Genomic DNA, 11,563 nt, shown 5'->3' on the forward strand with positions numbered 1-11,563 from the left:
TCAAGCTACTTCACTGAGCCTCAGTTTCCCTTCTAATAGAACCCACCTCATGGGATTTTTTTTTAAAGATTTTATTTACTTGAGAGAGAGTGACAGAACATGAGTGGAGGGGTGGGGAGGGACAGAGGGTGAGGGACAAGCAGGTTCCCTTTTAAGGGGGGAGCCCAATGCAGGACCCCATCCCAGGACCCCAGGATCATGACCTGAGCCAAAGGCAGGCGCTTAACCGACTGAGCCACCCAGGCACCCCTTACCTCATAGGATTATTGTGCAAATTAAATCTCATAACACTGTCACATTATTGATTTTAAAAATGTGTTTTCCAGAAAAAAAAGTTATGAAAACAAAATCAGAGTCTAAGCTCACCGAATAGTTATTTTTCTTAGATTTCACTATCCCTCATTTTAGATAGTTCTGGAAATCTTTGCAAGGGCTCTAAGCTCACATGAGACTTGGGTGTTAGGAGGACATTGGAGGCCAACTCTGTCTAGTTTCCAAGGATTCCCTCTGGACTTCTGGGGTGGGGGCCACTCAGCCTCTTCATTCCATCCCAGGGAGGGTGTTCGCTGTTTGACAACAGTGGACAGACCCTGGACCAGGAGGAGGGAAGTCCTGAACAAGTCTCTCTCTGGGCTTGTTTTCCCACCTGTGAGATGAGGAAGTAGACCCCCGACATAGCATTAGATGATTCTGGAAATCTCTATTCTTGGGAATGGACAGAGTCCTCTGCTTTAGGTCATTTCCTTGAAGATCTTTATCAATTATGACCCCTTTGGGGTTAAAAAACTTATTGGTTCCAAGCAGCCGAGGAGGGAAAGGTAAATAATAGAGGAGAGAGAAGCCTTCAAAGTCCATACATTCCTTTCAAAATAAAACCCTGGCCATCTCTCCCACCTTCCCTTCTTCCCACCCACAACCAGGCCATTTTATACGTCTTTCATGCCCTACCATCTCTAGTTTAACTGACATTTAAGACCTTCTAATTATGAGTTCTGCCCTCCATCCTTCTCAGTATTCCAGAAACTATCACGCTTTCTCCTATGTTTAGGCCTCTCCTTCCAGTGAGAACATCTACCTTTGCCTTTTTCCCCTGGGAAAACCCCTCTTAATCCTTCAAGGACTAGCTCAAGTGCTCCTTCCTCCATGGATACGCTCACTCCTCCCAAGCAGAATCACACTCTGCATTCTAACTGTCCTGCTGCCGATATAGCATTTCTTATTCAGTCTTGTGATTATTACAGTATGTGTCTCCCTCTTAGACTACAAACTCGGGTGAAGAGACCCTCACTCATTCATCTTGCCTGATACTCAGTAGGAATCAATAAATTGCCTGAAATGGATGGATGGGCAGATGGAGGAAGATTTACCTTAGAGTGCTCTGTGGTACTATGGGATCACATCCTTCTCTTAGTGGGGATGTAAGATGCAGGGTGGACCATATTGTAATATGCGTTGCAGTCCCCTTCCCCTCCCTCCCAGGGCTTGAACCCCAGTGACAGATAGTTGAGGGCTCATCCCAGTTCTCTCCTGAACCAACAGCACCCCCCTGCCCAGGGGCCTCAAGACTCCTGCTCTCTCCCTCCCTACTTCCTGGCTTTCTCTCACCAGTCTTCACTCTCAGTTCTTTTCTCTCTCTCTCTTTCTTTTTATCCAGAGATGGAGCCCCCTAAGTGCCCACTCGGTTTTTCTAAAGCTTGCAACAGGAGGCTTAAAACCAAAGAAGGGAAGCGAAGGGGGTTTCTTTTACTACCTGGCATGCAAATGAGGCAAAAAGAGACCATGGAAGGGTGAGTGGGTGAGACTAGAGCTGGGCTTCAGAGACAACCACTGTGTCCTCTAAGAGGGAGAGGGGCAGGGAATCAGTGACTACGAGGGCAGCCCCCGAGGTTACATACATGACTGTGGCTTCAGACAGACCTGTATTCAAGTTCAAATGAGGCTGACTCCACCATTTACTACCTTGAACAGGTCACTGAATATCTAAGCCTCAGTTTCTTCATCAGGAAAATGGGGATAATTGGAAAACCTATTGCAGAGCCCCACTGAGAGAATAAAGTATATAAATGTATGTATATATTTATATGTATAAAGAATGTATAAAGAATAGAAAGAATGTATAAATATATAAAGAACAGAGCACCATCAAAGCAGCTTTGTGATTTTTCTCATCCTCCACCCCTTGCTGGGACTTGAGGACCATCCCCACTCCAAATCTCTTCCGCTACAGTTTAGTCACCTGCTTGCCCTCCCCTAGCCCTCCTCCCATCCATCCTAGATTGATAGTCTGAAAATTAGTGAAGGGAAACCTCATTAAGTGTGTTCAGGAGGCCAGAAGGGGGAGCTCTCACGCCATTCCATTCAAGGCCAATTACAGGAAGACCTGTCAATAACAGACCCCAAGAGAAGAACTGTGGACAGAAAGAATCATCAGTTACAGGCCCAAACATGAAGAGATGTACATTGCATCTCCTACAAGAAATCAAGTACCCCTGCAACTCAGCCAATGAAAAACTGTCATCACCTTGAACTCGTGCTTTTCTTCATTGGACTTTTCCAAACTACTCCTCCCAACTTTCTCCTTCTTCTCCATAAAATAATGTTTCTCTCCTTTGTTGGACTAACCTATGGTATTTGCTGTAGTTTGTTTGTCCTAAAGTGTAATTCTCTACTTATGCCCAAATAAACCCATTTTTGCTGGTAAAATAACTGACAGTTTTATTTTCAAGGTTAACATCCTCTGGTGTCAGAAGTGGGATCCAGAGACGACTCTTACTGAGTCTTTCTGCTGGACTTCGAACTCCATTCTCATTGTGTTCTGTGCTCTCCAGGTTTTATTCAGGATCTGTTTCAAGGATTTGTCCTTTCTGAGAGTACTTGGCTTTTGGTTTGACTTCTTTGGGGAACCAGGCTATTCCTATTCAAACTATGCTATTTAGGACTTTATCCCCCCCCCCCCTAGAAAAGCCTGTAAGAAATGGGATCCCAGGAATCAAAATGCTTTGACAGTGCATCCCCCTTTCCGGCACCCCAGCTGGTTTTATTTTTTAAAATTTCAGTCCCTTTTCATATGCATATCTAACTAAATCACGTAACCAAAAGTAATTTAAAACACAAATGCTCATTATGGGGAACTTTCAATCACCCCAAACTTACTTTTTTCAAAACTGAATTGAACAACCATGGCTTAAAAATTGTCAAAATGACATGGGATGCTGCATGGCTTAAAAATTGTCAAAATGACATGGGATGCTGCTTCTGATGTCTTAAAGCTTCCAAATGTTATCAGGAATCTAAAATTGCCTCTCTGAAAAATACACTTTCTGGACTGAGGCAAACTAACAACTAAAAATAAAAGGACTTATGAGGCCTCTCTTTTCCCTCCCCCATTTCCTTTGTTTCCAAACATACAGTCCCTTTAAAATTAAGTCTTCTGAGGATTCAAATAACCCCCAGATGTCTTCTGTTCCCTGGAGGAAGGCCAAATTGTGAGCCATAAAGAATTTTTTATGAAACTGACTGAGGATCCTCATGGGTTTGCTGAAGAATTAATAGCTATTCAAACTTACCAGCCTGGTTTCTCAGATTTGTATCAGTTAGTTTGTTGCTGAGGACCAAGCTAACCCTTGGCTAAAACTAGCCTGATGGGCACATCATAAACAGGATTTAAAAAACAAGCCCCTGGATGCCTGGGTGGCTCAGTGGGTTAAGCCGCTGCCTTCGGCTCAGGTCATGATCTCAGGGTCCTGGGATCGAGTCTCGCATCAGGCTCTCTGCTCAGCAGGGAGTCTGCTTCCTCCTCTCTCTCTCTCTGCCTGCCTCTCTGCCTACTTGTGATCTCTCTCTGTCAAATAAATAAATAAAATCTTTAAAAAAAATAAAAATAAAAAATAAAAAACAAGCCCCTAACTTACAGCAAGCACACGTGCTGAAAACCTCCACTGAGCAATTGCAATAGCTTTCCCTCAGTCTGTTAATTGGAGCAGAATTCAGGCTTGCACACAAAAATCTGATGAACCTGTCCATGACCGTTATAATCAACTTCACATTGTTTTCAAAGAAAACTATGGTCTTCCTTTAGATGTTGGATCCTCTTGGGGAGAGTTTATTCATGGGCTGAGGCAAGATCTTTCTCTTTCAGTTAAAAGGACCAGGATGGAACAGGAAACTATGTCCACCCCAGACTTCGTTAATTTGGCAAACCAGGTCGCTGGCACCCTAGATGAGGCACCTAAAAGAAAGACTGCTAAAATTAATTTTCAACGCTGGCAAATCAAGGTCCCTAAACAAAACAAAAACATCCTAGTTTCTTCTGTTATGGCAAAGGGCCAGGACACTGGACAAAACATAGTTATAAAGTGCTCCAGGCATCTTTAGCCCCCTAGGCAGCCTTTCCAGTGTCCTCCCAATTCCCAGGGTTGGGGCTCTGAGGAACTACAGAGGCTCTTCCCAGCCCTTCCTCTATATCAGCTCAGAGAAACCACTCTCCAGAATGAGAGGGAATCTCTGTCCTTACAGATACCAGCCCTACACTACCAGTGCTCAGCCCCACGGCAATAAAACAGCACCTGCCTTGGAGTGCTGAATCAGTTTGCTCACCTGGGCAGCACATACACTAAAACTGGAATGATAGGGAGATTGGAAAGGCCCCTGCTCAAGGAGAAATAAACAGCTCACATGGAAGGATCTCTAATAAATCACAACAGGTTCCATCTCTGTTCCTTTTCTCTTTCATTTAGGCTCTTTGAGATACACACACATTTTTCTCTGAAGTTCTTCTGTCCCTATTGATTCATTAGGCCAAGATTTCTATTTTTTTTTAATATTTTATTTATTTGAGAGAGAAGGGCCACAAGTTGGGGGGAGAAGCAGAGGGAGAGGAACAAGCAGATTCACGTTGCCCAACATGGGCCTTGATCCTACAACCCTAAGCCTAAGCCGAAATCAAGAATCAGACACTCAACCAACTGAACCACGCAGGTGCCCTATCAGGCCAAGATTTCTTTAGAGAAGTATCAGGCCAGGATTTCCTTCTCCCAAAAGGGGGAAATAATTCTAGAATTTGAGAGTAGCCATCAAAATAGCCAAGCAAGTGAATTAAGTGACCATTTGACTTTTTTAATTTGCTCTATTTCTAATGACACTATGGCTGAATCCGGGGACATGGATCATTAGTCCCTATTAGATCTGGTACCACCCTTCTTATGGGCAAAATCTTCAACTGATATTGGCAGATTCCATAGGGCCTACCTCCCCTGTCCCACCTGTCTGAAATAAAAATCCAGGGAAATCAGTTGGCACTGCTTCCAGACACTTTAAATGGCCTAATGGACCTTTTGAGTTTTGACAAATAGACTTCATACAGCTTGCCCCATATCTTCAGCATAAATACGTTTTAGTCATGGTTTGTGTGTTTTCTCACTGAATTGAAGTCTTCCTTTATAGACAGTCCATTGCCTCTTCTATGGCTAAAATCCTGTTAGAAAAGATTATCCCTGCCAGGGGAACCCCTCTTGAACATCACAGTGATTGGGGAACCCATTTTACTGGACAGGTGCTTTGACAAGTCTGCTGTGTGGTCAGTTTTGCAATACTTTCATTGTGCATGCCATCCTCAATCCTCAGGGCTAGCTGAACATGGTACTTTTTTTTTTTTTAAGATTTTATTTATTTGACAGAGAGAGACACAGCGAGAGAAGGAACACAAGCAAGGGGAGTGTGAAAGGGAGAAGCAGGCCCCCTGCCAAGCAGGAGCCTGATGTGGGGCTCAATACCAGGACCCCTGGACCATGAACCGAGCCGAAGGCAGGCACTGAAGGACTGAGCCACCCAGGTGCCCCATTAATGTGGCACTATTAAAACTCAATTAGCAAATTTGTAGAAATGCTCCAAATACCTTAGCCTGATGTATTGCTACTGTTCCTTCTAAATCTCAGATCCACCTTCTTGAGAACCTGTAGACTCTCACCCTTTGAGATAGTTACAGTAGGTCCAATGCTCTTGGCCCCTGCCTCCTTTGACCCACAATTAATAAAAGATGTACTTCAATATGGTAAAGGTGCAATTGCTTCCATGAAAAATAACCATGCTGGGTGGTACTGGCACAAAAACAGACACAGATCAGTGGAACAGAATAGAGAACCCAGAAATGGACCCTCAACTCTATGGTCAACTAATCTATGACAAAGCAGGGAAGAATGTCCAATGGAAAAAAGTCTCCTCAACAAACTGTGTTGGGAAAATCAGACTGCCACAGGCAGAAGAATGAAACTGGCCTTTTCTTATACCATATACAAAAACAAATTCAAAATGGATAAAAGACCTAAATGTGAGACAGGAATCCTTCAAAATCCTAGAGGACAACACAAGCAGCAACCTCTTTGACCTCAGTCACAGCAACTTCTTGCTTGACACGTCTCCAAAGGCAAGGAAAACAAAAGCAAAAATTAACTATTGGGACTTCAAGATAAAAAGCTTCTGAACAGCAAGGAAAACAGTTGACAAAACCAAAAGACAACCAACAGAATGGGAGAAAATATTTGCAAATGTCTTATCAAATGAAGGGTTAGTATCCAAAATCTATAAAGAACTTATCAAACTCAATACTTAAAAAAAAAAAAAAAACCCCAGTCAAGAAATGAGCAGAAGACATGAACAGACATTTCTCCAAAGAAAACATACAAATGGCCAACAGACACATGAAAAAATGCTCAACATCACTCGGCATCAGAGAAAAACAAATCAAAACCACAATGAGATACCACCTCACAACAGTCAAAATGGCTAAAACCAACAAGTCAGGAAATGACAGATGTTGGTGAGGATGCAGAGAAGGGGGAACCCTCCTACACTGTTGGTAGGAATGCAAGCTGGTGCAGCCACTCTGGAAAACAGTATGGAGGTTCCTCAAAAAGTCGAAAATAGAGCTACCCTATGACCCAGGAATTGTATGAGTGGGTATTTACCCAATAGATAAAAATAGTGATCCAAAGAGACACTTGCACCCCAAAGTTCATAGCAATAATGTTCACAACAACTAAACTAAGGAAAGCCCAGATGGCCATCAACAAAACGAATGGATAAAGAAGGTGTGATATATACATGCAGTGGAATATTACTCTGCTATCAAAAAATGAAATCTTACCATTTGCAACAATGTGGATAGAACTAGAAGGCATTATGCTAAGTGAAATAAGTCGATCAGGGAAAGCCAATTATCATACAATTTCACTCATATGTGGAATTTAAGAAACAAAACAGAGGATCATACGGGAAGGGAGGGAAAAATAAAATAAGACAAAATCCGAGAGGGAGACAAACCATAAAAGACTCTTATAGGAAACAAACTGAGCGTTGCTGGAGTGGGGGCTTGGAGGATAGGGTAACTTGGTGAAGGACATTAAGGAGAGCTTGAAATGTAATGAGTGCTTGGTGTTATATGCAACTGATAAATCACTGAACTCTACCTCTGAAACTAATAATATACTATATGTTAATTAATTGAATATAAATTAAATTTTCATTAAATTTTTAAAATAACCATGGTGGGGTGCCTGGGTGGCTCAGTCAGTATCCAACTCTTGATTTTGGTTCAGTTCATGATCTCAGGGTTGTGAGACTGAGCCCCACTGGGCCTGCTTAAGATTCCCTCTGTCCATCCCCCCATCTTCTCTAAATAAACAAACAAATAAATAAACAAATAACCATGCATTGGTAGAGCAATCTTTTCATCTTGCACTCTTGGGAGATTAAGATCTTAAACACCACTCCTTGCAACCTGAAGATTTTGTCCACTAGAAATGAGACCTCTAGAAAGACTTTTCAACCTTGCCAGAAAGGCCCCTCTCAGGGGTCACTAGCCAAATTCCTGGGCCTAGAATCTTGGATTCACATGACACAAGTAAGGAAAGCACCACCTGGTGACCTGAAAATCAAGATTTCCCAGAATCAGAGAAGAGCACATCCAACAGACAACGTTCCCAAGAAGTCCACACCAGGCCTGTTAGAAGGTTCAGGATTCACCGAAGTCTCTCTTTTTCATGTGGACTACTAACTTACTAACTAGTAGTCTGAATTCTTATTCAGACTCTTCAGAATACTCTGAATTCTTTTTCACATTCACATTTTCTGAATTTACAGGTTTACTGACATTTCATGTCAAAGAATTCTTTTAAGAATACCATTGTTAACGGGTGCCTGGGTGGCTCAGTGGGTTAAGCCTCTGCTTTCAGCTCAGGTCATGATCTCAGGGTCCTGGGATCCAGCCCCATGCTTCCCCCTTTCTCTCTGCCTGCCTCTCTGCCTACTTGTGATCTCTGTCTGTCAAATAAATAAATAAAATTTTTTTAAAATAAAAATTTTTTTAAAAACCTGTGTTTTTTAAAATTTATTTATTTATTTATTTATTTTAATAAACATATAACGTATTTTTATCCCCAGGGGTACAGTCTGTGAAAAAAAAAAATACCTGTTTTAAAACATACTTGAAGTTTTGCTATTTTGCAAAAACTTCCCCAAAGACTTGCTTCCATGGTCATACCTGCACTGTATCTTCACCACCAATGTCCTCAGTGAATTCTTTCAAAGAACGCTTGCAGTATTTTCACCGCTGAGTTAAACAGGCACGTCCAGAAGGCATAGGTCACTGGGGGTTTGCCTCCACTGGGAGAACTTTTCTCCCGTATGCTGGCATAAGTTCCAGTATTTTCAGTTGGCTGCTTTCAGAGCCTGGATTTGGAGCCACAAACTGTATCTTTGGAATCGTCATATTACTTTTGATTCTGTACTTGTTGCCTGTCAGACCTTTCTAAAACGATGTGCCCAACAAGGAGATGGTCTCTGATACTACGATCCTGATTAAGGGAACTGTAAGCGGGAAGTGCCTGAGAGTTCTGCTTCCCCTCCTTCTTCCTCAAATGGGAATTTCCTATCGGCACAATTACCGATTTGGGAAATAACACTCAGGGAAGGCCCCTCCTGGCACCGTGGGACAAAAGGCCACTGAATTAGGAAAACCGGACTATTGATAAGGGATAGTTTTGGAGAAAAATCTGGATGAAAAGGAGGAAATGTGCAAAGAAAAGGAAACCTCACGAAAATGGAGGGAGAGGCCACCAGGAGGAGCTCTCAGGCCATGTCGCTCAACCTCAATTACAAAAAGATTTGTCGGTTACAGACCCCGACAGGAAAAGCCGTTCATTACAAACTCCTGCAAGTAGCGGACCACCCCACCAGCGCAGCCAATGAGAAATCATCACCACCTGGACTTGCCTCCTTCTCTCCGTTAAACTTCTGGTCAAAACAATTCCTCCCAACTTCCTCCTCCAGAATTCTCCATTAAATGAGGCTTCTCTCCTTTGTTGGGCTAGCCTCTGGGTTTTAGGGTACCTTGCTGGTCCGGAATTGCAAGTCTCTGCTATTCCCAAATAAACCTGTTTTCACTGATCGAATAACGGTTTCATTTTTAAAGTCTACAAACAACCCATCTGCTATTTTTGTATCTGAATCACAAAATTCTAGGCCTTAAAATAATCATCCATTCCAGTCTTCTCACTGGAAAGGTGAAACATGAGACCTGGAGGGAATGGGCTCACCCAGAAGTTAGGTCTCCGGATCCCCTTTGATTTCACAGACAACTATTAACGCTAAGTTTTCATGGTCCCCAAATGTTTGTTCTGAACCTGTGAACCCAGCTAGATCCTTACCTTGAAACCTAAGCCTATCTCAGCCTTCTTTTCAGCTCCTGTCCCCTGCTCCAATCTTCCTAATTTTATTACCTTCAGTCCTCTGACAGCTCTTGTGTTAAAGATTCAAAGAGGCCAGTTGCTAGCCCAGGTCTCCGGGTTGAGAGGTGGTTATTTCCCTGAGTGTTATTTCCCACTCTGGACTCCAAGCCCAGGGCCCTGTTTGCTGTCCCACAGATGCTCCCTTGGTTTGCCTACCTCCCATCGTGACACGTGCCTCAGTCCCTATCTAGAACCTACCATCTACAGAGGGCCTTAGAACCTAGGGCCTGTTGTCCTCAATCATGAGGCCTGTAGAAAGGTAGAAGCACCCCACCCCACAGCCTGGGCCCTCCTTCTTCCTGCTTCTACCCCGCCTCCTCTGCCTCCTGGTTCAAAAGTAGACAAGCCAAGAGGCCTGCAGACAAGCCTGAGCTCATCTCTAAAAGACTGCTGCCAAGACAGCCACAAGATTCTCCAAAGATGAAGGGCTTCTTCTTCCTCCTACTTACCATCAGTATCCTGGTTATGATTCAGGTAAGAACAGCCCCTTGGAGCCCCCTGACACCACCACCCACGACTCCCCAGACCTGCCTGGCAGGAGAGGGAGGAAATGCAGGCTCCTGGGCACTCAGCCTCCTTCCAGGGGGAACACAAGGTCCAGCAGGTAAATCAAGGACTCAGGGGCCCTGGTCCCAGCCTTCCAGCCCTTTTGGCTAGGACAGACTACTTGGGGGGGTATTGACGGGGTGCCGGGCACAGCGAGGCACACAGTGGGCTGACATGGAATAGGAAAGACGAGGCTTGGGGAGACAGCTGGGAGTGAGGATGGCACTGACCCCTGGGGAAGCGGGGGAAGTGGCCCTGTTGGGAAGGGGCCAGGATAGGTTCAAGTGGAGCCAGAGCTGGTCCTGGATATCGGGGACACCCCAGGGAGAAAAGCCTGTGTGTCTGGGAATGTAAAGAAGACAGAAATCTCCCACTCCAGAAACAGCTGGATTCTCAAAGTCAACTGCTGTTTCAGGAGGCAGCCCTGGCAACATCCCATGTGCCCTCATGGCGCTAGTCCACATAGGAGACTAGAGGCATCAAGTTCTAGATCAAGAACAGCTCGATCAAGCATCAAGAACAGCCTGATCACCATCAAAAACAGCTTCATCTCCATCAGGGGCAACTTTACTTGTAGCCTCATCAAGCATTGAGAACAGTTTGCTCACCATCTGGCAATTTCCTCAGGCAAGAGGTCACACGCTCCCCACCTCCTCGCCTGCCCACACTTTGCCGGTGTCTTCTCCCCAGCCCTGTCCCACACGACCTCAAGACTGTGATGGGCTCATTCAGGAAACGAGGAAGCAGGCTCAGAGAGGCTAAGCCCCCTAGCCCAGTTAGTCAGGTCAAGGGCTGAAACCACGGGTTTCCTGTCTCCTACGTGCTGGAGGAGCTGGTGGCTTGGCGGAGGTGAAAGGAAGGTTCCGTGGGAAGCAGAAGAGGGACCACTTTTGAAACTGCCTGTTGTCAAGGCAGGAAGGTCCTGTCCCCATAGGACCTTGTGGCAGAAGTTGTGGTCATGGGGGACAGAGAACGGAGATCTGTCATATCAGAGTAGGGGAACTAGGTCTCTACATAACGTGAGCTTCGAAAGCCCCTGAGCTTGCCCTCACTTCTCTTGCAGATACAAACTCATGTCCTGGGAAGCAATACAACCAGTACGACCACCAGGAAACCCAAGAGTGCGACCCCAGCACTCAGCAGCCTGGGTGGTGGCGGTGTCCTTCTCTTCCTGGCCAACACCTTCATCCAGCTCTTCTATCTCAGCTGAGGTGACATGCCTCAGCCCTAGCCCC

Source organism: Mustela nigripes, chromosome 14 (assembly GCF_022355385.1).
Source record: "Mustela nigripes isolate SB6536 chromosome 14, MUSNIG.SB6536, whole genome shotgun sequence".
Classification (NCBI taxonomy): Eukaryota; Metazoa; Chordata; class Mammalia; order Carnivora; family Mustelidae; genus Mustela; species Mustela nigripes.